The sequence below is a fragment of the Pleurodeles waltl genome, unplaced genomic scaffold, assembly GCF_031143425.1.
Source record: "Pleurodeles waltl isolate 20211129_DDA unplaced genomic scaffold, aPleWal1.hap1.20221129 scaffold_67, whole genome shotgun sequence".
Lineage (NCBI taxonomy): Eukaryota > Metazoa > Chordata > Amphibia > Caudata > Salamandridae > Pleurodeles > Pleurodeles waltl.
The window spans coordinates 2,122,920-2,149,898 of record NW_027150384.1 but is presented as its reverse complement, the minus strand read 5'-3'; the positions used below and the strand labels follow the sequence as shown (position 1 = coordinate 2,149,898).

Below are 26,979 nucleotides of genomic sequence, written 5' to 3'. Positions count from 1 at the left end.
CCCTCCCATGAGACAGATCCGGGGCCCCTGGGCTGAAGAGCGGGGTCGGTGCTGCTTGTTGTGAGTGTGGAAGGTGATGCTGCTGGGAGCTGCTGAGAGCGTCTGCTGGGAGGTGAGAAGGTTGTGTGAGGTGTTGAGGAAGAGCCGGTTTGTGTGTGTGTTTTGTGCAGTGAGTGTGTGTATTTGTTGAGGCTGTGGCTGCCTGTGTCCATGTGAAAGAACCTGGAAATGAAAACTACACGTACACTGGCTGCTTTAATTTTCCTGTAATAGGAAATGGGATCCTGAGTAGCCTGCTGACCAGTTCTTATTTCTATATTGGGTGGTGGTGGACAACCTGCGCCTGCTCCCTGGTGGTCTAGTGGTTAGGATTCGGCGCTCTCACCGCCGCGGCCCGGGTTCGATTCCCGGTCAGGGAACGCGCAATTCCTTACACTTTTTACTTCTACACTTACATTTCTTATAGGAAACCTTTCATTTTACACTTTTCATGGATTCAAACACATTAGGAAAGCTTTCAATTACAAATGCTTCATTACCACTAGTTCTTCTTTAATTGACTTTTCTCACAATATCACACAGCTTTCTCACAGCTCTTTTTTTCACTCCAAATAACATCTGAAAGCACTCCATCTTGCTGTGATCAGCTGAGAGCTCCAGAGCTCCAGAGCTCTTGCTTGTCCACATAGTGACTGCAAGATGTCTCCAGGGGGCACATTTCCCTGCTGCACCAGGAATACCCTTTGTAAGTGTCAGCGCAGTGTGTATAAGATTGGGGTTGCCTCCTTTCTTAGAACCTGAATTTCACAGCTTTTCTCAATATTTTTACCAGCCTGGAATTAAACGTACAGACGAGGTAGTTCAAAAAACACAGCCAGGTGGCAGCCCTACTAAGGAGGAAGTCCTGCCCCAGGACAGCACAGACCAAACCTTCTGCCTTCTGGCTGGACTTAAAATGTCCCTTTAGCCCCTGCCCCTTAAGGCCTCTGACGGCGGGCACCTGCCTCAGGTGACTTCGGTCAGAAGGCCACTCCTTACTTCAGGCGCCAGCTGTCCCTTCAGGAGCCTCAGGGGAGGATAGCCTTGGCCGCGCCACACGCTGACCTTGACGGCAAGCGCTCGCATGGATGTCACCTAGGGGTCACCAGGGGTCGCAAGGGGCAAGCCAGATGTCGCAGCGGGCCCCTCCCCCATATGGGATTCCCGGTCAGGGAAGTAATCTTTTTCTCTTCTTACTTCTATGTAGTAAAAGCCAGGGAAGGTTTATTTTTATTTTTTATTCTATTAGAGCATACATTTTTTTCTTTTAAAATTGGAACTGTTTCATTAGATGTATTTCTTCTTCACCTGAGTTGTCACCAGTAATAACTAAACATTTCAGGGACAGTCACAAACCACTGACAGAAGAGTGAGTGACTGCTGGTTCACGAAACTTATCATTGGTTTAGTGCATTCAGGAGACTTCATCTGAAAACTTTTTGTGCTGATTAGTGTGAAACTATGAAAGTTTATTTTAGAAGCGGAGTCAATAATAATATCACGTGACATAGGATTACGTTTAAACAACATGAAAGACAGTGTAAGCAGGTTTAAATATTAGCAATAGCTCACGTGAGTGATTTTTATTAATAGCAAATTACCGCCCCCCGAATGATTTCATCATCACTTCAGTTCTTTATTATAGTGCATCTTTCATTCACTTCGGTTCTTCTGTTTGGTCTCTTGCAAATCCCTCATCTTATCATAAAGTTCACTTTGCATCTCCTCGCCTTTGACATCCGTCTCTTTCGGTTTCTTCCTCTCGTTGCTGCCATCATCTTAGTCCCACAAGTTTTCCCTTCAATGATGAAAGTCCTTTGCGACATTTCAAGGAAATAAACACACGTGCAATACCGACTAATGTGACAAACATTGGTGCTAACAGCAGCTTCTAAACTCCACCATCTGCACCACCAGCCATTGGCCCATCTACCCAAACCTGTTCCCGACCGATCCGAAAAATGATCTGGATTCTTCCCATGCACCTGTCTCTTCTGCTTCAGTTAATTCATGCCTTATGTGTGTAATACAAATCTCAAAAGGGGGGAAAAGGGGAGGGGGAAATACTAAAATCTATATTTTTTAAACTTGCCTATCTTCTGTCTCTGGCTGCCCTGCTCCTCTCTCCATGGAGTTGGTGTCCCAGCACTCCCTGGGACACCAGCACAGACTCCCACTCAATCCTGGAGCTGCTCTCATTCTTTACCTTGCATGAGAGCAGCGTCAGGATTGGTCTGAGCGGCTTGGTCTGCTGCTCAGACAGTGCACTGGAGCCTGTGTTGTTTCTCCAACCCGGCTGCGCAACACAGCCAGGGTGAAGAAACCCAAGTGTGCATGTCAGTTTGCCGGGCTAAGACAGCTGGCCAAACTGACATGCGCACTTTTAAGTGCACTCACTCCCCTCCTCCCCCCACCCATGGCCCAGCCCCGCCACTCCCTGCCAATGCTGGATCAGCCAGCAGCTGAAAAATAAAATGATAATTAAATATTGTTTTATTTTTCAGCTGCTGGCTCTGAGCCAGTGGGCGACGCTTGTGCGCCATTGCGAAGGACCCGCCCCTATCGACCATCAAAGACTTTGCAAACTCCGTATTTCTTTGGGAGGAGCAAATCCAACATAAGATGGTTTTGCGTAATCATAGCCCGTATTCCAAGCATTTCATTAATCAGTGTTAAAGCACGTACAGTGTTAGTAGCAAGCTGTCAGCCAAGGCAGACATTTTTCTAATCTTTATATCATTCAGCGCTACTCCTACAGATGGTATTAATGCTCCAAAAATATCAATAAGAATCTACTTAAAGCTTCCTCTACTTATTTTAATATAATTATCAATAGGAGAATCTAACTAATTAATTTTGTAAATTTGAAGAAAACCTAATGCAGCATAGAAACTTCCTACCCAATTAGGTGGTCACTGAAAATAAGCTGATTGACCAAATACATAATATAGGTCTTTAATGCTAGCTTCTACAGTGGAAAAGGACTTTCCATTTACTAAATAGCTGTGTCCACACTCACTGCATCCTAATTTCTCAACTGTCTCATTTCCCTCTGGCTGACATACTGTATACAGTGCTCCTTTTCTTATTCACTTCAGGCTCAATTTGGGAGGAGTTTCCTTTAAAATCTCCTCTCCTTTCCCAATAATACGGACAGCATTCATTTTCTCTTCTCTTTCTTCATCTACTCTTATCCTTTCATTCAATTAATCTGTGAATATTCTTTTGTCTGCGTTAATTTTACAGGCTACATCGTGCACGTTATGATCAGTAATGATTTTGTTAGTTAAAGGAGTAAACAATGTCATTATTAGAAATGGGGTCTCTAGTTAGCGGTGGTTTTCACCTTGTCCAAGTAGGGACCCTCACTCTAGTCAGGGTAAGGGAGTCACACAGCTAAGATAACCCCTGCTCACCCCTCTGGTAGCTTGGCTCAAACAGTCTGGCTTATCTCAGAGGCATTGTATAAAGTATTTGTATAGACACATAGTAACACAGTGAAAACACCACAAAAGTACTCCACACCAGTTTAGAAAAATAGCCAATATTTATCTGAGTAAAACAAGACCAGATCAGCAAAATCCAACATTCACAAGTAAAGATACACATTTTTAAAGATTAAATGTAGTTTAGCACTTAGAAACACAATAGCTCCAACTGGGGCTATCACAACGTTTTGACAGGGTCATCTCCAGTCTGACGCCACTCGCGAGGGCGGGCCGGTTACGGAGTCCCACGGACCCCGGTAACAGTACCTTGGAAAACTATGAGGAAACAAAGACGTTACACAGAGTATGGGAAGTGAGGCTTTGCTGGACCTGGTGCGACATTGGTTCCTTACCGCCACCGGGGAGTTGAGGCTTCGGTTCCTTACGGTTGTATGGGAGGTGATGCGGCATTGGTGGTAAGGCATCAGTTCCTTATGACATGGTCGATGAATCAAGCAGCTAAGACGTGAGGTGTTGACTTCGTGTGTCGCGATCACGCCACAGGTGCTGCGGCAGAGTCGGAGTCGGGTGCCATGAATGTCAGTGACATGGCGCTTGAGACTCACATTGTGGCAAGACTTTGAAGGTGCTGCAGCGGCGCTGGGCCTGCGGTGGAGGTCGCAGTCATTGCACTCAGCGAGGAACATGGCTCTGGTGCAGGCAGCGGCACGGAGTCACAGAGCAGTGCCGATCCTGATGTCATTCTGGACATCGATGCACTAGTTTGTTTTTGGTTGCACCAGAACTCACTTGCAAGGGCCCAGGAACTGGATTTAGCACCACCTGTCAAGTCACGACGCTCAACAAGAGAGCCCATGTCCTGGTAATTGAAGTCTTTGATGGCCCTGAGACTCCCTAACAGGAGGGAAGCTCAGTTCAAGTGCATGGAGATCTTTGGAATGCAGGATGTAGAAAGCAAAGTCCAGTCCTTTCACTCGCAGGACAGAAGAAGCAAGCAGCAGGCCAACACAACAAAGCGACAAGGAGAGTGGCAGTCCCTCCTACAGCATCCTGCTCTTCTTCCTGGCAGAATGTCCTCAGTTCAAAAGTTTTCTAGCTATGTGGTGTCAGAGGTCCAGTACTTATACCCATTTCTGTCTTTGAAGTAGCCAAACGTCAAAGAGAAGTCTTTGTAGTCATCCCATTTCTGCATACATGAGTCGGGCCATGCATATCTCGCAACATAGCTGACAAAAGAGAATCTGGTAGCCCAGGCTTTCCTTCATTGATACCTAACTATCACTAGCATCTTTTATTCATCCCATTCTTTCCCAGTTAAACATTTCTATTTGTGAGGCAGCATGTTATTGTTCTTTTAATTCATTAAAAATGTGTACAGTATTCATTAACATATTTGTCACTGTTTCGTCTTCTACATTCTACATTACATGGTTCATCTAAGTGAAAGGTGCTGGACTCAAGAGCATATCAGTTACCACTCATGACAACATCATTTCTGCTCTTGTGTGCGGCACACTTCACAACAGCAATCTCCTTTGGCAATTGTAGAGCATTCAGTAAATTTGAAGTGTACGGTAAATTTTTTATAAGACTGCAAACAGAAGTTAAAAATGCCTTTTGTGACCATAGCTGGCTGAAATCATGCACAACTGCAAATCGGTGTAAATGGTGACTCGTGAACCTTCTTTGATATAGCAGGCTCTGGTAAGAGTGATTAAAGCGCCCAATTGTGCAGAAGTTACTTTGCGCAAGTAATCAATCAATCAATCAATCATTGGATTTATAAAGCGCACTACGTACTCGTGAGGGTTTCAAGGCGCTTGGGGGCGGGGAGGAGGGAGCTGTTGTTACTGGTCGAAGAGCCAGGTCTTGAGGAGTCTTCTGAAGGTGAGTAGGTCTTGAGTCTGTCGCAGGTTGGTGGGGAGGGTGTTCCAGGTTTTGGCGGCGAGGTATGAGAAGGATCTGCCGCCGGAGGTCTTTCTTCGGATGCGGGGGATGGTGGCGAGGGCGAGGTTAGTGGAGCGGAGCTGACGGGTTGGGGTGTAGAAGCTGAGTCTGTTGTTTAGGTAGGCTGGTCCGGTGTCGTGGAGCGCTTTGTGAGCGTGGGTAAGAAGCTTGAAAGTGATCCTTTTGTCCACGGGGAGCCAGTGAAGGTTTCTCAGGTGGTGGGAGATGTGGCTGTGGCGGGGTACATTGAGGATCAGCCTGGCGGAGGCGTTTTGGATGCGTTGGAGGCGTAGTAGGTCTTTTGCTGGGATGCCTGTGTAGAGTGCGTTGCCGTAGTCCAGCCTGCTGCTGACGAGGGCCTGTGTCACTGTTCTTCTTGTTTCTGTCAGGATCCACTTGTAGATTCTGCGGAGCTGCGGAGTGTCTTGTAGCAGGAGGAGGAGACTGCTTTGACCTGTTAGACAAGGTGAGGGAGGAGTTGAGGATGAAGCCCAGGTTGCGAGCGTGGTCGGACGGTGTCGGTGGGGTTCCTACTGCTGTTGGCCACCAGGAGTCGTCCCAGGCGGAGGGGGTGGGTCCGAGGATGAGGACCTCCGTCTTATCCGAGTTCAGTTTCAGACGGCTGTTTCTCATCCATTCGGCGATGGATTTCATTCCCTCGTGGAAGTTGGTTTTGGCGGTGCGCGGGTCTTTGGTGAGTGAGAGGATGAGCTGGGTGTTGTCGGCGTAGGTGAGAATGTTGAGGTTGTGCTGTTGGGCCACTTGTGCGAGGGGGGCCATGTAGATGTTGAACAGCGTCGGGCTGAGGGATGAGCCTTGGGGGACGCCGCAGATGATGTCGGTGGCTTCGGAGTGGAAGGGGGGGAGGCGGACTCTCTGGGTTCTGCCGGAGAGGAATGAGACGATCCAGTCGAGGGCTTTTCCTTGAATTCCGGTTTCGTGGAGGCGTAATTTCAGGGTGCAGTGGCAGACTGTGTCGAAGGCGGCAGATAGGTCCAGGAGGATGAGGGCTGATGTTTCGCTGTTGTCCATTTGGCATCTGATGTCGTCTGTGGCGGCGAGAAGGGCGGTTTCGGTGCTGTGGTTTCATCTGAAGCCGGACTGGGAGGGGTCTAGGATGCCGTTGTCTTCGATTTGGCTGGTTAGTTGTGTGTTGACGAGTTTTTCAATCACCTTTGCTGGGAAAGGGAGCAGGGAGATGGGTCGGAAGTTCTTGAGGTCGTTGGGGTCTGCTTTGGGCTTCTTGAGGAGGGTGCGGATTTCGGCGTGTTTCCATTTTTCAGGGAATGTCGCTGTTTCGAAGGAGATGTTGATGACCTTCCGTAGTTGGGGGACAATGGTGGAGTCGGCTTTGTTGTATACGTGGTGGGGGCAGGGGTCTGACGGAGATCTTGAGTGGATGGAGTTCATGATCTTGCGTGTCTCTGTGTCGTTCACGTTGGTCCAGGAGGTCAGGTGGTTTGCACAGGTCGGGTGTTCGGGGGTGGGGTCTGGCGTGGGAGTGGCGTCGAAGCTGTTGTGGATGTCGGTGATCTTCCGGTGGAAGAAGATGGACAGTGCGTTGCAGAGTTCTTGGGATGGAGGGATGTCGATGACATTGGCGCTGGGGTTTGGGAGTTCTTTCACGATGCTGAAGAGCTCTTTGCTGTCGTGTGCGTTGTTGTCCAGGCGGTCTTTGAAGTGGGATCGTTTGGCTTGCCTGATGAGTTGGTGGTGCTTGCGGGTGGCGTCCTTGTGGGCTGTGAGGCTGTCAGGTGTGTGTTTGGGGAGCCATTCCTTTTTTAGCTTCCGGCAGTCACGTTTGGAGTTTAGGAGCTCGTCGGTGAACCAGGTGGCTTTTCTTCTGGCTTGGTTGTCGATGGGTTTTTTGAGTGGCGCAAGGGTGTTGGCGCAGTCGTTGATCCACAGGGTGAGGTTGTGGGCGGCGGTGTCTGGGTCGGTGGAGTTGGGGGTGGGTTCTGGGCGAGGGCGTTGGTAAGCTGGTCTTCCGTAACTTTGCTCCAGCATTGGCGGGGTGGTTGTTGGGTGCGATGGTGCTCGGTATGTTTCTTGTAGGTGAAGTGGATGCAGTGGTGGTCGGTCCAGTGGAGTACGGTGGTATGGTTGAAGGTGACGTGGGAGCTTGATGAGAAGATGGGATCAAGCGTGTGGCCGGCGATGTGGGTTGGTGTGTTGACGAGTTGTCTGAGGCCGTGGTTGGTGAGGTTGTCGATCAGGGTAGTGGAGTTGGTGTTGTTGTTGTTCTCCAGGTGGAAATTTAGGTCCCCGAGGAGGATGTAATCTGTTGAGGTGAGTGCGTGGGTGCTGGTGAGGTCGGCGAGGGATTCGCTGAATGGTGCTCGTGGTCCGGGGGTCTGTAGATGAGCGTTCCTCTGAGAGTGGTGTTGGGGTCGGTGTGGATGCGGAAGTGTAGGTATTTGGCGGTCTTGAGGGAGTCGTCAGTGTGGGTGTCGACCTTGAGGGAGGATTTGTGGGCGATGGCTATGCCTCCTCCAATTCCGTTGTTGCGGTCCCTACGGATGATCTTGTAGCATTCCGGGATGGCTATTGCGATGTCGGGCGCCGAGGCGTCGTTTCACTTCTACTACTCCGCTTAATGTACATATGTCGTATGCAGCTCTTAGGATACCCAGTCGATCTCTTAGGTATGAACCATCAACAAAATAGTATGGTCAGGATTTGTAAGAGGAACATCGAGTATATCTGGTCTTGGTTTTGTGCATAATTCAGTTACTTTGATACACTCATGATCAAAGTCATTCTCATTCTCTCCCTCTGGAGTAGGCGATAGAGAAGCTGGATTTCGTGTGTTACATCATCAGATAGAAACATACTTAGATGCCAGAATAATTGCCAGAATAATTCTCTCATAGTCGGTCACGCGGCTGTTCGTCATGTGCTGTGCTCTAGAACGAGCAATGAGAATCTCAATTTAGTGAGATACCATGACCATCAAAGGATAACCCATCACAATCCCTTCTGTTTTTTTTTTTTTTTTTTAATATATTTTATTGTTTTTTAACCTTAAACAGTAAATTCCCCAATTTTAAGCTATGAAATCCCCCTCTCCCCAAATTGCACTTAAATCAACGCATTATGTTCCATAGCTGACAGTTTTTGATGGGCTAAGCAGTACAACGTACGCATCCAAAGTTTTATGTTGCCGGTGTGGGGGCTGTTTCTGATTCAGAGACTGAGGCTGTTGGGTCATTTTCAAGTGCTGGGTCGTTCAGGGTGTTTCAAACTCTCCAGTATTGAATCACATTGTGTTGCGCCATCTCTTGGTCTCCGTCCCTGGAGCGCTTCTCTTAATAGCACTGTCCCCTCAGTTTCTGCCCATTTTTCTAGTGCTTCTTGCCATCTTTTAATCTGCGGGCCCGCTGGGTCTTTCCAGTGTGAGGTGATTTCTCTTTTGGCCAGAACAAGAGCCAGATCAATAAATGTATTTGACATTTTGTGAGCTGCGGGGCGCAGGAAGTCTCCCAATAGAGCCACCAGCGGAGACAGGGGAATCGACCTGTCAGTGCTGGCGGAGGTTCTCCGAAAGATCTCTGTCCAGTATGAGCTGAGTTGTGAGCTACTCCGTAGCATGTGTACCAGTCCTGCAGCTATTTCGGCACATCTAGGGCATCTTGCTTCATTTGTGTTGTATATTTTAGTTATCATTTGCGGGGTTAGCTTGGCCCTATGATAAATGTATAGATTTATTAATTTGAATCTGGCATTTCCAGACACCGAATAAGTATGAGAGGTGATCCTTGCCCTTTGTGCATCCTCTATGGGTGTGTTTAATTCAGCTTGCCACTTGTTTCTAAGTTTGCTTAGGGGTATGCATGTGCTGCTTTGTAAGGATTTGTATATTTCTGAGATCACTCCTTTTTTCTCCCCGATTGTGCAAAGGATGTCACAGCCACTGTGTGTTGGAGTTCGAGAGCTGCAGTCCCCCAGATTTGCTGTGCAATTCTGGTGATCGCGCTATGTGTGAGGAACAGTCCAGATGGGAGATTGAACTGATCCTGGAGCTCTGAGTAGGTGCGGAGTCTCCCTTTGTCATATATGTCGCCTAATTTTGTGATGTTATGTTCCACAAGCTTATTAAGGCCTTTAAGCATTTGGTCCCCCATAGTATATGCCAGGCAATCTAAGGGCGCCTCTGGTGTGTAGGGGGTCTTTGTGCTGGTGCGTCTTAGATATTGTTCCCAGCAGTGTCTAATTGATTCCCACTCTATGGGTAGCTGCAGCTTTGGTTTCCTGGGATTTAGCACTACCCCTAATACTTTTTTAGATGGGCAGTTCAGTGGGATCTGTAACTCCTTCGCACCTCGGGGTTCGCTGATGAGTTTTGCTAGCCATTGTAGTTGCCCTGCCCAATAATACATTTCTAGGTTTGGGGCAGCTAGACCTCCTTAAGCTGTGGTTCTCTGCAGTAAATTTAGTGCAATTCTGTGCCTACCCGATCCCCATATAAAGCTCGCGAACAGAGATGCTATACTTCTGAATACTGCTTTTAGGATTACAAGTGGGACAGTGGAGAAGTAGTATAGCATTCTGGGCAGCACTATCATTTTGAGATGGGTGGTCCTGCCGGACACCGTCAGTGGTAGCGTCTCCCAGAATCGCATGCTAGTTCTGACTCCTCTAAGCGCTCTATGAATATTTCCTTCTAGGAGGTCTTCCGCGGTGTGATATATGTTTACCCCTAAGTATTTAAATGTATTAGGTGACCAAGGCAAACCTCTTGTTTCGTTCGGTTTGATTGTGCCTCTGTGCGCGGGGAATATGGTGGACTTCCTCCAATTAATTCGAAGTCCGGAGGCTATTCTGTAGCTCTCTAACATCGTTATTGCCCCGGGTAGGTCACCTTCCAAATCTCAAAGGAAGAGCACCATGTCGTCAGCATGAAGGGCGATGTAATGTGTCCAATTATTAATAGAAATGCCTTCATAGTCCCGCCCAGTTCTAGCCATTTGAGCCAGCGTCTCTACTGCTACTGCGAAGAGGAGAGGGGATATGGGCAACCCTGTCTAGTTCCCCAACCTATCGAGAAAGAGTCAGATATAGTGCTACCCGCTTTCACTCTAGCAGTAGGATTTGAGTACAATAGCTTAGTCCAACGTGTAAATCCCTCCCCAACCCCAATTTTAGCATGGCCTGTTCCAGGTAGTCCCATCGTAGGCAGTTGAATGCCTTCTCTATATCTACAGAGATGATCACTGTCTGCGGCATTTCCGGGGGTATGGAATGGAGAACAGATACCAGGCGCCTAATATTTTGTGCTGTGCTGCATTGTGGGATAAAACCGGACTGATCCTGGTGGATTAGCGATGACAAATGGAGCAAAAGTCTGTTCGCTAATATCCGACTTAGTATTTTATAATCTATATGGAGCATGGACAGTGGGCGATAAGAGCGGCCTGTCGGGTTTTAATAAGGGAATCATAATGGCTTCATTAGTAGATTGGGGCAGGCTATTATTGTTCCATGCTTCCGTATATATTGTGCTGAGGTGTGGGGCTAACAGATCCTGATATAGGAGGTAGAACTCAAGTGGGAGTCCATCAGATCCTGGGACTTTGCCTTTAGCCATGCCTTGGATCGCTGTTTTAATTTCTGCAATTGTAATTGGGGCTGCTAAGACTGAGCTGTCCTCTTCCCCAAGTTTGGGGAGGGCGAGGTCTTCCAGTTCTTGTAACTGGAGGTTATTTAGTGTCTCGGGGGGGTGCATATAGTGTTGAATAGTAGTTAATAAAGCTTGTATTAATCTCTTTTTGACTGTGAACATTGGTGCCTGGGGTTTCTTCAATTTCCACTATGATAGTTTGTTGCTTGGGTGGGTTAGCTAGCCACGCCAGTAGGGCACCTGCTTTGTCCCCCTCCGAGTGTTGTTTAACTAGATGCTGTTTGTAGTCATAGCGTGATAATCTAGTGTTCACCTCCGTTATTTTGTTTTTGGTGTCTTTCAACAGGGGTACCAGATCAGGTTGTGTAGGGCGTCTACACTCGAGGTCCCTAAGGGAGTCCTCCAGTCTGCAGAGCTCATTTTCCATTGATTTCCGGACTCCTATGTTCTCGTTGATACAGGTGCCCCTTATAACTGTCTTGAATGCTTCCCATTCAATGGATCTGGAGGATGCTGTCTGTGTGTTTTGTTTAAAAAACTCTATTATGGTTGTGTGCAAAAGGTGTTTGAGTGCCTCATCCTCGAGCATTTCTGCCCTCAGGCGCCATGTTGGAATTGTCGCTCTCACTCTTCCCCAAGACAGCGACTACACAAAGGGATTGTGATCAGATATTGTACGACTCAGGTATTCAGCAGAGATCACATCATTTTGAATTTCAGGGGAAACTAAGAAAGTGTCCAACCTGACATGTAGGTCGTGTACCGCAGAGTAATATGAATAGTCCTGAATATTTGGATTGAGCTGTCTCCAGCTATCTTCTAATTGCCAGTGTTTTTGCCAGTCTGCGAACGATTTGGCAGTTTTTAGAGTTGGGGAGTGTGTGAGAGGGGGGTGCAATCTGTCCAGGTTAATATTGGCTATGCAGTTAAAATCCCCCCCAATCAAGTTAGGGCCCGTCAGACGTGAGCCTATTTCAAGTGACAGTTTGTCGAGGAATTTCCCCTGGTCTTGATTGGGTGCATATATCCCGCTTAATGTTATTTCTCTCCCTTCTAATCTCCCGGATATCACTACATATCTTCCATCCTTGTCTATGATCTTGTGTAGGACCTGAAAGGGCACCTCCAGACGGATCCAGAGCAATACTCCCCTTGCAAATGCTGAATAGCTTGTGGCAATTATTTGGCCTCTTCATCATTTCTTAAGAGCGTTAACTTCCTGTTCCACCAGGTGGGTCTCTTGTAATAAAGCTATGTGGATCCCCCTGCGCTTTAAATGGTTGTACACTTTATATCGTTTGGACATGTTCTTTAGGCCTCTAACGTTCCAGGTTATTATTTTATACTTTGTGGTCCCTATTTTGGTTACTTAGCTTGTGGTGGTAAAGATGGGTACATAATCTATTATGTGTATGCGTGTGTAGTGGTGGTGTATTTTTACTGCGTGAACTGTCGGCTACATAAGTGATAAGTGCGTAAGTAACTCCCTGTACTAACTTGAAAGACTCAACTCCCAACTCCCTCTCCCCAGGACCGGTGATCGGAACTATTCCTGTCCAAACTATTATAACTTGTCCTAAAATCCTATAGGTGGGTGGCGTGCCAGTGACCGAGAGCCTACACTCCAGACCCGTTCCAGGGCCCAGCGTGGTTAAATTAAGCTGCCCAACAATCTGTTACACAGGTCGTGCTGAGTGTGGTCCCTCCGAGTAATTAACTTCCAGTTAGCCAGACCATGCTGGTTTGGCTTGGCTCAGCTTTCCTTTAACGCCAGTTCTATCAGTGGAGGGTCAGATAATTTCTTCCAAGGATATCGGGTTACTTTTGGTAAGCTGGTGAGGGTGTCGCGTGACGAGGTCGATGAGCCCCCGCAGCTCGAGTCGTGATCCGAGGTGTGTCCAGAATTTTGTGATGTGGGGAGGAAGCCTCCGCTCAGTGCCGCAGATGCGTCCACTGTCTCGTGCATTTCTTGAAGAGCCTGGTGTCTTGGAGGAGCAATCTCTTTGTTTCGTTTAGAGGATCTGCTGTGCTTTCTGGAGATTGTACTATGCGTCTCGCTGCGGGGGCCCGGGGCTATTATGTTTTTGGATTCCAGCCATTCTTCGACTACTTGTGGGGATGTAAAGAAATGTGACTTCCCTTCATATTCCACTCTAAGTTTGGCCGGGAAGAGCATGGCATATTTGATCCCATTTTCACAGAGGATACGTTTGGGGTTATTGAAAGAAGCCCTTTGTTCCTGTGTTCCTTTGGTGAAGTCCGGAAAGAGCATAACATGCTGATTGTTTAATGTAATTTCGCCTTTCAGGCGCGATGTAATCCCTGATTTTATAGTGCAGAAGTTTTGCCACTATTGGGCGAGCCCTTGCCCCAGGGGAGGAGGTCTTCCGGGCACCCTGTGGGCTCTTTCTATGGCAAAAAACAATGACAGACCTTCAGGAGGTATTGTGTCTTCGATCCAGTTTTCTAGGAAGGATTCCATACTTGCTGCCGCTGCTTCCGCTCCCTCTGGAATTCCAATCAGTCTTAAGTTACTCTTGCGAGCGCGGTTTTCAGCGTCTTCCGCTCTTGTTTCTAGGGCCTTTACGCGAGAGGTAATTTCCAAGAGTTCTTTGGTAGATGACTTCTGAGTTGAGGACATGAGCTCGAGCACCTTTTCATTTGTTCCCACTCTCTCCGTGAGTCTACGGTGGTCATCTCGCAGCAGGGAGAGGTCCACCGTCAGGTTATCTATTTTCTGTTCAAGTGCTTCTCGAGATTCTCTGATGGCCTGAAGCACCGTGTCGAGGGTTGTTTCCTGGAGTGTCGTGCTCTCCTGGGAGTTTATTTTGTGGGACTGGTCCGAGATCTGGGTGCCGATGGAGTCTTCCGGGCCCTGCCCCTCTTGTCTTTTGGGCTTCCCCATCATCGAGACCAGGTGCCTGTTCACTAATGTGGGTGGTCTCGGCCACTGAGGACCAGGGCGTCGTGCACCATCCACGGTATAGGTCCTTTTGGCCACTCCTGAAGTTCCACGTCTGATAGCAGTGGGGGGAGATCTAGTTCCTTAGGCCAGTGATCGGCACTCCCCCCTTCTAGCACTGGCCAAGTCCCGGCACAGCGTTCAACGCCTCCAAACAATGTGGGGTCGGATGTTCAGTACCCCTCCGCTACTCGCCTTCTCAGCCGGGGGGGCACGTGATTGTTTTTGGGCCCCCCCTCTTGTGGCGCTATTCAGTGTACCTGTGAGTGTTCAGGCCCGAAGGGAGCACCCGTAGGGGAGGGCGCCTAGCACAGGGCCAAATGTGTGCCACTCCTGCCGCCCCCACCTCCAGGACAGTTGGTGGTGACCTGTATTTTCCCCTTTCAAAGTTCGGCAAGGTCGCGGCTCGGGGGACCCCCACCGGGTCAATGACGAATTCGGGTGCGCAGGCCGAGCAACCCGCGCCCCCTCTGTCATGGCTTCTCCCCTTTCCCGCGTCCCCACCTCTGTACCTCGCACGACGTGGGAGCAGGGGGCCCCTCCAGTGTCACCAGGCTACCCGGCGAGATCCGCTCTCACTCCAACTCTTCCCGTCAGACCGGGCCCCGGTCCGAGGCAAACCGCGCCGGGCCGCCCGCTCAGGCGTGCCGGCACGTCTCCACCCGATCTCGCCCTCACGATCCCGCCTCTTCACCACACTACGCGTAAGCGGGGGTGTCTCCATCGCTGCTGGGTTGATCTGGGGGTGCGGGCTGGTTTCCCTCACTCCAGACGGGCTCACGGCTTCCCTCCTTCGAGTCCGAGGGTCAGCCGATCCGAGGCCCGGAGGCAGCCGCCATTTTGATTCCTCGTAGTTGTCGAGGACGCACACTGTTTTCTCCGCAGCTGTTATTCTTCGCCCCCCAGCATTTTCGCCGGATTTGTCGGGCGGTTTTCCGCTTGCTGAAGCGTGTTTTGCCGTTCGCTTTAGGGGCTTGGAAATGCTAGTATTTCGGCCGGCCCCGTTCGCGGCTCCGGAGCGTCGCGCTAGGCGTGCAGCTTCATCGGCTGCAGGCCACGCCCCCCTCCCTTCTGTTTGTTGAATGTTAAGTGTCTCCGCTACAACCACATTGAGATAACCAGGCAAAGCGTCAGCCACCGGATCAAGAGTTGCTGAAAAATAACCAATGGTACATTTGGTATCATTATGCGCTTGAGGTAGTACAGACAGTATATACTCATCTTTTTCGTGACAACAAAGCACAAAATGTTTTGTATAGTTTGGCATTCCAAAAGCGTGTGCACTGCAACGTAAATGTTTAGGCTCTTGGAAGGCTTCCATGGATTCATCCTCCTTTACTATCGGGTCATTGACATCAGTGTGCGTCAGCCATACCAAAGTCTTCGCAACTAAAGAAATGTTTGGTATCCATTGTCGGCAGTAGCCAACTATTCCCAATAACATTCTCACTTCTCTCTGAGTAGTTTGGAATTTTATGTCAAGATCCGTAGGCTAACATTATGCAGAAATTCCTTTATTGCTACTACTCAGCAGCCATTATGAAGTCACCAGAACTCACAACATTTTAAACATTCCAAAGACTATAAAGCTCCTTGACACCCAGCCCACCTCCTTCATTTATTGCTGCTGCTCAGAGAGATAAGTATAGCACTTTTGACCTTTTTTAAAGTGCTTTGTTTATGCTTATTGAGGATTTTTATTGTTATTATGTACTGTGTATAAGTGCTTTTTAAATTAGCTTGTTCATCATTACTTGAGTTTACTATTTCACTCTGTTGTTTATCTTTTGGTTAGACATTTGTGTGGGTGTTTTCAATTTATTGATCCCTGCGGTACTGATCTCAGGATTCTGAGAGGATCAGACCTCAGTCTGATCTGACGTGCCGTGTGCGAATCAGGAGTGCCGCTCGGCTCAGGCGATTTTCCCTTTGTTTTGGCGGAGGACTGAAATTAATGTTTCCAATTGCTTCCCTTGGCTTGCGGCACTGTTTCAACAGCGCAGCGCAGGGAGCTCGCAATATCAAAGTGTAGGGGGGATTCACGCGATCCTCCCTTGCTGCAGACCTCCTCACAGTGAGTTGCATAACGTAAGCACCCGGGGCACGGCAGGCGGTTCTTGGCCTTTTGATCTGATCATGTTGCTGTGACTTGTTTGCTGAAAGTAGCGCACGCACATCAGCCACCATTTTGGGAAAACATCCAGAGCATTTACTCACCTTTTAGATGTCCTGGTCATCACATTCCCCTATGGTTTTGACCCCTTTGGGCTCCGTATTTTCACATTTGTTGTTTGTAAGGAGATTCTATGTCAGGACCGGAGGCTGCGTTTATGCTTTCTCTTTCTTTTACTGTTCCAAACAGCAGCCAATAAAACAACAGTAAAACAAAAACATCAATACCCATGATGCTCAATAATATTGTCACATGGCCCAATCAGAACACAGGACCTTTGAAATTGAATATTAAAGAAGGGGGTAAGGTTCCGAAACAACAAACTCAATTCTTGGGTTTTGTGGTGGATACAGTGGATGGTATGTTAAAGCTACCAAAGGAGAAATTGAAGAGAATAAGGAAGACGTTAAGAAATGTTCTAAAAATTAATATCTTTTCTCTGAGGATGCTAGCTCATGTTGTGTGTCATTTATCTTCTATAATTCAAGCTATCTTTCCTGTCCCTTTGCATTATTGGGCTTTACAGAGGTTGAAGGCGAAACATTTAAGAGATGGTTTACACTATTAAAAATGTGCATGTCTGACTTTAAAAGCAAAAGAGGAATTGACATGGTGGTTGAGGAATATCGAGGCATGGAATGGATGCACAGTTTTTGAAGAGAATCCAGACTTGATTGTGCAATCGGATGTATGTTTGGGAGGTTGGGGTGCGAGATGTGGATCAAAATGCACTGGATAGAACAGGAAAAGAATTTGCATACAAACTGTTTAGAACTTTTAGCAGGACCCTTCTGTGTGAGATGTTTTGCAGAGAAAAGCGTCAAGTGTTCTGTACTGCTGAGAATGGACAATGTCTCAGCAGTGAGATATGTCAACAAACTAGGAGGTGCACATTGAAGGGGCTTAGCAGATTTGAGATATTTTGGGAGTATTGTCTTCAGTGAGGTCGGAAAGTTCAGGCGGAACATATTCCAGGTCTACAGAAAGCAGAGGCAGATTGATTGTCAAGGAATTTTCTAGATTCAAGTTATTAAATGGTGGATCGAAATGTTTTCAGAGAGCTAGAGAGGTTGAGGGGTCCATTTCTGGTAGATGTTTTTGCAAACAGATTAAAAGCTCAGCTGAAAAGATTTTCAGTTGGAGGCCAGATCTGGAGGCAGAAGAGGTAGATGTCTTCCTTCAGGATTGGAAAGGTATTTGCCCATAAGCTTTTCCGCCTTTTGCAATGATAAACAGGGTAATGGGCATGATACGCAGATAGAAAGAGAAAGTTGTGGTAGTAACTCCATTGTGGAGGTCCCACGCTTGGGACCCGATCATGTTGAAGACGAGTGTAGTTTATCCCCTGTTGCTCCCTCAGTTTCCAGAAATCTTAAAAGGGCCACAGGGAGCCATTCACTACCTAGTAATTTCCGACCAGTTAATACTGGTGGCGTGGGATCTTTCAGGAGAGTTTGGAGGAAGCCAGGCCTTTCATCAGAGGCTTCTAGACTTATCAAAGAATTGTGGGCACCAGGAACTAGAAAGAGGTATAGATTGGCATGGGACAAATGGGTTTGCTGGTGAATGGACAGAGATCTGGATCCCGTTTCAGTGGATGTAGCTGAGATAAATGTTCTATCTCAGTTATTTGAGAAAGGCTTGGCTTACAGAACAGTAAACATGTCTAAGTCGACTATTGCTGCCGGACATTTTTTGGTCAAAGTGCTATCTGTAGGTCAGGATATTATGGTGAGGAGACTTTTGTGCAGTATTAGAATTGCTAAGCCACGAGGGCTGAGATAAACTTCCCTTTGCGATGTTGCCAAAGTTCTGAGGTTCAGTGAAAGTTGGAAATGTAAGGAGAAATTAAGTGTAAGAGATTTGTCTTTCAAGCTGACAATGTTGCTGTTTTTGGTCTTTTTTAGAAGAGTGTCTGATGTACAAGCCTTGAAAATATCTCAAAGATCTTATACTCCAGAAGTAATATGTTTTCATTTAAGGCACACAGCTAAGACATATTCCACTTGAACTTGTTATTCACATTTTGAAGAAAGAAAGGACTTGAGTGTGGTTAATTGTGTGAAAGAGTATGAAAATAGAACTGAATGTTTGAGACAGTCTGGAGTGACTCAGCTTCTCACTTCACTTAAACAACCACATAAAGGGGTGTCTGCACCTAGTCTAGCTAGATGGGTGACAGAATTAATGTACAGAGCTGGCGTAGACGTGAATGTGTTTGGTGCCCATTCAGTGAGAGGAGCTGCAGCTCCAAAGGCTTGTTTGTTGGAGGCAAGCTTGCAGGATATCCTATCTTGTGCTGACTGGTCATCTGTTTCTACTTTTCAACACTTTTATTTCATACTAATAGATAATGCAGCAAAGTCATTGATTGCAAAGCTTTGACCTTGCGTACTGTCAGCCTCTGGGTCCTGACATAAAATGTAGATTTTCATCAGCTTTGGTGAACAGAAAATCTGGATTTTATTAAAGACCAAGAGGCGAGTATTATCCCTCCCTGTTGTCTATCCCTCTCTAATTTGTTTGCTTTTTTCTGGCAGGTCAAGATTAAGCGGACGTGGACATACATAGGATTTTGACGTGTAAGGAGGATTCCGTTTGGAACAAGTTCTGCTTCATGAAGTAACCTTGCAGCTTCAATAAAAGAAGGAGGTGGACCGGGTGCCAAGGAGTTTGATAGTCTTTGGAATGTTTAGAATGTTGTGAGTTCTGGTGACTTCATAATGGCTGCTGAGTGGACAATAAAGGAATTGCTGCATAATATTAGCCTCTGTGTCTTTAACAAAATCCAGATTTTCTGTTTACCAAAGCGGACGAAAACCTACATTTCATTTTAAGGACTGTCTCTATTCGTTCATGAGACACTTGTTGCGCTCCTTTGATATTTGGTGACCTAGGTACGTGACTACCTCCTGATAGTGCTGAAACGTCTCAGGCAAAACCTAATGTCCATTCAGAGCTAACTGATTAGGTAAAGCCGTGGTGTCTTGTCTGCAAGCTTCCTTTGTCATTGACACAATCAGTAGACCATGTATTGGATTAGAGTCGAGCTACAAGATAACTGCAAAGTCACTAAATTATTTTTAAGAATTTGAAGGACTCTCTGTATAGCCTTGCGGGGCGCAGCATCACACAAGGGTTTTCTCTTGGGACTGAAACGCGAGGAGATACTGGCTCTCTTCGAGCCACAAACAGAGAAAAATGCCTGGCAAAGATCAATGACCGTAAACTACTCTGTGCCTGAGGGAATATGAAACAATATCACAGCAGGGTTTGGTACCCCAGGATAGCATGGAATGACAATCTGATTAATCTTTCGTGGGTCTTGTACAATCCTCCATTTCTTATTCGATTTTTGTAAGGGCAATATAGGTGAATTGCACAGACCTCCAATTACTTATTTCAAGATTCCTTTTCTCTATGATAATCTCAATAACAGGGGTGATTCCTCAATGGCGTCTGGGGTCATTTTACATGGGCAAATTTGAGGGTAAACAGCATTAGGATTGAACATTGCCTGGACTGACTGTTCTGAGGAACTGCTCCTCTGCTCGGCTGCCTGCTGGTCTCTGCCCTGCTGAGGACAAGGACTTGACCCCTTTCACTTGACCCCGAAGTGACTCCAAGGACTTGCTAACTTGCCTCCTGTTTACTGAAGTCCCCGGAACACAAAATACTTTTTGCAACTCTGCTGGTGCTGCTGGACACTGTCATCTGTGAATCCTACCCTTACCTGAGGTGCCACAGAAGTGGGCTCTGTAGCTGTTTTCTGCAAAAACGGATGCATCGTCACCACTATGCCTGTCGGAACAGATGCATCGCCCTTCGACGCAGAGGCCGTTCAGCGACAGTTGATTAACAGCTTGCACGACCCAATGACGACGCTCTGCTGGATGACGGCGCATTGCCTGATTCCAATGGAGCTAAAGATGCAGACCCGCCTGCATGGAACAGGTCAATGCATCGTGTCCTCGACGTTGATGCTTTGCTCCATCTGAGGTACTTTCTTCAGTGGACCCTGCTTGGGTTCTTCGGGTGGCCTTCCCTCCATCGCGGTCGGCCTGAACTCCAGATTAGCAGCAGTCCCCCGTGACCTGAAGTAACCTTTTGACAGCTAGTGACCTCTAAGCACTATTTTCAGTTTATTCTTTAAAAATATCATATCTCGACTTCTATTTATTGGGGTTTTGTCATTTTGGTCTTGTGTTGCTCAGATAAACATTCTCTATTTTTCCAAACCCTTGTAGAGTATTTTTCTGGTGTTTTCATTGTGTTACTGTGTGTGTATTGCCCAAATACTTTACACATTGCCTCTTAAGTTAAGCCTGCCTGCTTTATGCCAGGCTATCAGAGGGTGAGCACAGGTTAATTTAAAGTGTGTGTCTGACTTACCCTGACTAGAGTGATGGTTCCTGCTTGTATAGGGTGCATACTCTGACAACCAGAACCCCCATTTCTAACAACAAACATACTGCTAATATCGAAAGTTTGGATCCTAAGTGGGGCATATGTCACTCTTAGCTATTGTTCTTTACTGCTGTCGCACAATTTGGAAATGGGAGCAGCAATTTTAACGAAGTGAGTTATTGTGCTAGTAAGAAATGAAGTTAGCCTGATAATGTTAGTACTGATGAGATTGGTTTTAACTTTGAGTTTTTTACATAATTTGCAGCCCAAAGTGATTGTGGCCTGTTTCTGCTTTTTTAACTCTGTCTCTATGATCCAAGACTACAAATTCTCTCTGCACTTGCACTTTTATTGTTTAAGTGGATCCCCTCCTCTAAGCATTTGCACTTATTAATGAGGCTGTTGTAGTTTTTAGGATGCATTGCATAACTTACCCTAAAACTTTCAAGGGAAGGCTGGTGGTATCTTCTGAAACAACAATAGTCATCAAGTATAGCAACCGACTTGTTAATTTGATTCTGTGCATAATTGATTTGATTTTATAATTAATTTTAATCCCGGCGCCCTCTATTCATAGCTCCAAGCAATTATGTTGTAGTACTACTCGAGCAAGATTTGTGAAGAATTACGTATTACTGACCTTTGAGTTATGTTTTTTGTTTATGTGTGCACTACTGTGATCATGTTTGCTTTGTTTGTACTTTTATGATCTTGGTGATTGAAATAAAGTTATTATGATGATGACACAGCACAATCATATACCCTTAGCTCCAAGAAACAACCACACCGCACATCAAGGCTGGGATCAGAAAACAACAAACACAACATCCTGTCATGAGCCGGATCAGACTCTGACCCAGCGGCGCCCGGTGCGCTGCACAAATGCCCGGAACAGGCGGTCGCCGCTTTTTACATCCAGAAGGATGAAGGATCAGGGCTATGTGTGACTGTCTTAAAGACGAGAGCCCTGAACGTAAATCATGTAAATCTAGAGAGTTTACATGGAAAATCCCCACAGGTAAATCTACACATGACAAGGTTCAAAGTGCAAACCACGAAGGTTTATTTAAAACATAAAAATCAGTGCAGAATACAGAGAAGGGAATTCAAAACGTGCAACGTGCAAATAAATGTAAGATATCATTGGCAGCGGGAATTGAACCCTTCTGTGATCCATTGTCAGGCCTGGTCACGGTCTAGCATGAGGCAAATGAGAGCCACGGCGCATGCGTCATGCTGCTCAGTATAGGCCAGAATAAAACATTTGAAACATGTTCCAGTTGCAGATTGATAAACAGACTAACCTGGAGTCTGCTCTCTAAGCGGGATGTGAAAGAACGTGGCTCATTTCCGACACTGTGAGTTTTTTTACACTTTTGAACAGAGAAACTGAACAGGTTGTGTGGTTTGATGAAGGAAGTTGCATTATATAACCCAACAGTACAACAGAAACCACATCACATGGTCACATGACTTTCCCTCTACATCTAATGAGTAACTCTGCATTTGTCCTACAGAGAGAACAATTCCACATTCAAAACTATACACAGTACCTCAGTCCGGCCTCAGGAACCGGCCTTCAGTTGTGTACAGTTGTAAATCTGTCCTCTCCAGTAACATCATGAACATAAAAATAATACAATATAATAATGTTGCAGTGCAAACAAGGCCATAGAGCTACTGAATTTTGTGCAATTAATCAAGTAATGAAGGTCACATTTGAGGCTTTTCATGCACTGTCGGGGGGAGAAAAGAATGAGCGTCAGGCACTGAGTCTCGCACATTTGAAATGTGCAGTTTGAACACACGCGTAGGGCAAGACCAAGGTTAACATATCTGTTATATTAAACACAGTAAAAAGACTACATTTGTTACTCTTTAGTATCAATTAAAACACATAATGATTAATTGTGGAGTCTGCTCCCACAACTGCATAACAACAGCTGAGCCAATAGTACTGCATGACCACAGCAGAGATAATAACACTGCATGACCACAGCAGAGATAATAACACTGCATGACTACAGCAGAGTCAATAACACTGCATGACCACAGCAGAGATAATAACACTGCATGACCACAGCGGAGAGAATAACACTGCATGACTACAGCAGAGTCAATAACACTGCATGACCACAGCAGAGTCAGTAACACTGCATGACCACAGCAGAGATAATAACACTGCATGACCACAGCAGAGTCAATAACACTGCATGACCACAGCAGAGTCAATAACACTGCATGACCACAGCAGAGATAATAACACTGCATGACCACAGCAGAGTCAATAACACTGCATGACCACAGCAGAGTCAATAACACTGCATGACCACAGCAGAGATAATAACACTGCATGACCACAGCAGAGATAATAACACTGCATGACCACAGCAGAGTCAATAACACTGCATGACCACAGCAGAGATAATAACACTGCATGACCACAGCAGAGTCAATAACACTGCATGACCACAGCAGAGATAATAACACTGCATGACCACAGCAGAGATAATAACACTGCACGACCACAGCAGAGTCAATAACACTGCACGACCCCAGCAGAGATAATAACACTGCATGACCACATCAGAGGTAACACTTTATAACCACAGCAGAGATAATAACACTGAATAACCACAGAAGAGATTATAACACTGCATGACCACAGCACAGTCAATAACACTGCATGACCACAGCAGAGTCAATAACACTGTATAACCACAGCAGAGTCAATAACACTGCATGACTACAGCAGAGTCAATCTCACTCCATGACCACAGCAGAGATAATAACACTGCATGACCACAGCAGAGTCAATAACACTGTATAACCACAGCAGGGATAATAACACCGCATAACTACAGCAGAGTCAATAACACTGCATAACTACAGTTGAGCTATTAACACTGCATGACCACAGCAGAGTCAATAACACTGCATGACTACAGCAGAGATATAAAACTGCATGACCACAACAGAGTCAATAACACTGCATGACCACAGCAGAGTCAATAACACTGTATAACTACAGCTGAGATAATAACACTGTATAACTGCAGCAGAGATAATAGCACTGCATGACCACAGCAGAGTCAAAAACACTGCATGATTACAGCAGAAACAATAACAGTGTATAACCACAGCAGGGATAATAACACAGCATAACTACAGCAGAGTCAATAACACTGCATAACTACAGCTGAGATATTAACACTGCATGACCACAGCAGTCAGTAATACTGTATAACTATAGCAGAGGTAATAACACTGCATGACCACAGCAGAGATAATAACACTGCATGACTAAAGCAGAGTCAATAACACTGCATGACCACAGCAGAGATAACAACACTGCATGACCACAGCAGAGATAATTACACTGAATAACTACAGCAGAGATAATAACACTGAATAACGACAGCAAGGATAAAAACGCTGTATAACTGCAGCAGAGATAGTAACTGCATAACTACAGCACAGTCAATAACACTGTATAACTAGAGGTGAGATAATAACACTGCATGACCACAGCTGAGATAATTACTCTGTATAACTACAGCAGAGACAATAGCACTAAATAACCACAGCAGAGATAATAACACAGTATAACCACAGCAGGAATAATAACACGGTATAACCACAGCAGAGTCAGTAACACTGCATGACTACAGCAGAGTCAATAACACTGCATGACCACATGAGAGTCAGTAACACTGCATGACCACAGCAGAGTCAAAAACACTGCATGATTACAGCAGAAACAATAACAGTGTATAACCACAGCAGGGATAATAACACAGCATAACTACAGCAGAGTCAATAACACTGCATAACTACAGCTGAGATATTAACACTGCATGACCACAGCAGTCAGTAATACTGTATAACTATAGCAGAGGTAATAACACTGCATGACCACAGCAGAGATAATAACACTGCATGACTAAAGCAGAGTCAATAACACTGCATGACCACAGCAGAGATAACAACACTGCATGACCACAGCAGAGATAATTACACTGAATAACTACAGCAGAGATAATAACACTGAATAACGACAGCAAGGATAAAAACGCTGTATAACTGCAGCAGAGATAATAACTGCATAACTACAGCACAGTCAATAACACTGTATAACTAGAGGTGAGATAATAACACTGCATGACCACAGCTGAGATAATTACTCTGTATAACTACAGCAGAGACAATAGCACTAAATAACCACAGCAGAGATAATAACACTGTATAACCACAGCAGGAATAATAACACGGTATAACCACAGCAGAGTCAGTAACACTGCATGACTACAGCAGAGTCAATAACACTGCATGACCACATGAGAGTCAGTAACACTGCACGGCCACAGCAGAGATAATAACACTGCATGACCACAGCAGAGTCAGTAACACTGCACGACCACATCAGAGCTAATAATACTACCTAACCACATTAGAGGGCTCCTTGGACTGATATCTCTAAGAGAGAACCGTGGTGGCCCCAGGACAGGAGACACCCCATGGGCAGGGAGAGGTGACTTCTATTTATAGGATGCTCTAGAGAGTCTGACAGACCAAAAATAACAAACACAACAGAGAGTGAGCACACAACTAGGGAAGGGTGAGTGTGAATGATAATGCCCCAGATCAGTAGACGCCCCCTGGTGGTGAGGGAGAATATTGCACCTGTCTGTGCTCCATAAACCCTGATCCCCTTACACACTGCAGCAAACACCCTGACCCGCATCATCTCATATCAGTGTTACTGTGACATCACAACCATTGGTGTCTGTCTTCACCTGAGTGATGTGGTAGTAACATGCAAAACGCTGCACCTCTGCCGCGGAGCCATAAATAATGTGAAAAGATCCCGATAGGAGAAACACTTTTATTTATTTTCCCAATAAACCTCCCCCCCTCCACCCCGACTAAGTACTGGTCCTTTATAAGCTACACAGACGCAATGTGTGATCCTCGCACACAATCTGTGTGATGGATGTATCTGTGTCAGGAGACTCTCTGAGGAAGCCTCCTCCTGTTCTCTGGGATTCCCAGGCCATATCTAAGGTGAGTACAAACAGGGAGGGTGCCTGACACGTGGTAAACACAACATATACCATGTCTAACTTGTAGCTGTCAGCTGGCTCGTTGGTCTAGGGGTATGATTCTCGCTTAGGGTGCGAGAGGTCCCGGGTTCAAATCCCGGACGAGCCCTCTTTTCTTTTCCTAAATTTACTCACTCTTAAAGTCACTTTTCAAGAAATAGAAAGTAGACAATCAGGAAACAAACTACTTTGAAATAACCTCTGACGGTTGTGAACTTCAACCCAGGACCTGCTGCACTAGAATGAGAGCCCCAGACCAGCGGTGCAGCTGCAGAAACAGCTGGAGGGGGGTCCACCCTGCCACATCAGCATTGGAGGGGGGACTGTATGTTACATGCGTAGAATCCTACAGCAGGGGATGCACATCTCGTGTTAAACCCACACTCTGGGGGCAGCAGGGTGAGCCGTGGGGGTGCACAGGAGAGTGAGACACTGGGAACTGTGAGGGGATTGTGAGGACCCCAGCAGCCGGGCCCAGACCCCACTCCCCTGAGGGGTAAGAGGACGGTGTGTTCCATGGAGTGTCTGCTCGTGAGACGCACATATAATGCATGACCCTTACTGCCCTGTTCTGTACTCCTGCCCCCCCTGCGAGTGTCTGTACCTATACACATGGACGTACGGGGGCACCGAAGGGGCAGGAGAGAGTGCAGGAAGAGGTCAGACACCTGTGAGGCTGGTGACACCGGGAGGTGATGCTGGAGTCAGCTGGTGATCGATGTCTGACGGGCCAGACACCAAACTGACCCTGGTGAAAAGGGGGTCGAAGTGGAGGGATTGAGTGAGGTCTGACGGGTCAGACACCGAACGGGCCCCGGTGGGCTGGTTTCTGATGTCACGTGATGCCTTCTCGGGAGTCTCTCCTGGAGCCTTCGATAGCTCAGTGGGTGGAGCGGAGGCCTGTGGTGGAAGAACTGACATCCTCAGGTCACAAATGCGGCTCCCAGGACTTTTCCTCAGTCTGCTCTGTTTCCTCTGCTTTCCAGTCCAAAGCAGCTCCTTTCTCAGCCCCTCGGACACCTTGACTTTTTCTGCCTCCTCTCTTCCCCTTCCCAGTCCAGCTCCCTCCTCCAGCTGGGGGGGGGGGGGGTGCGGGAGAGTCATCCCTCAGTCCCTCTGTGCAACCCCCCCTAATGAGACAGAGCCGTGGTCCAGGGTGAGCCGTGGGAGTGCACACGAGTGTGAAACGTGTGCACTCCCACGTGTGAGGGGATTGTGAGGACACCAGCAGCCGGGCCCAGACCCCACCCACCCTACACGTCTGTGTTACACACATGGGA

The 26,979-nt window shown here is 46.7% G+C and overlaps 2 non-coding genes across 2 annotated transcripts; both read left to right on the top strand.

Moving 5' to 3' along the window:
- Positions 1-347: 347 nt before the first annotated feature.
- Positions 348-419, top strand: TRNAE-CUC (transfer RNA glutamic acid (anticodon CUC)). The gene has a single exon. It is a non-coding gene; the product is annotated as a tRNA-Glu (tRNA).
- Positions 420-25,736: 25,317 nt separating this feature from the next.
- On the top strand, positions 25,737-25,808 carry TRNAP-AGG (transfer RNA proline (anticodon AGG)). Its single transcript has one exon. It is a non-coding gene; the product is annotated as a tRNA-Pro (tRNA).
- The last annotated feature ends 1,171 nt before the right edge of the window (positions 25,809-26,979 follow it).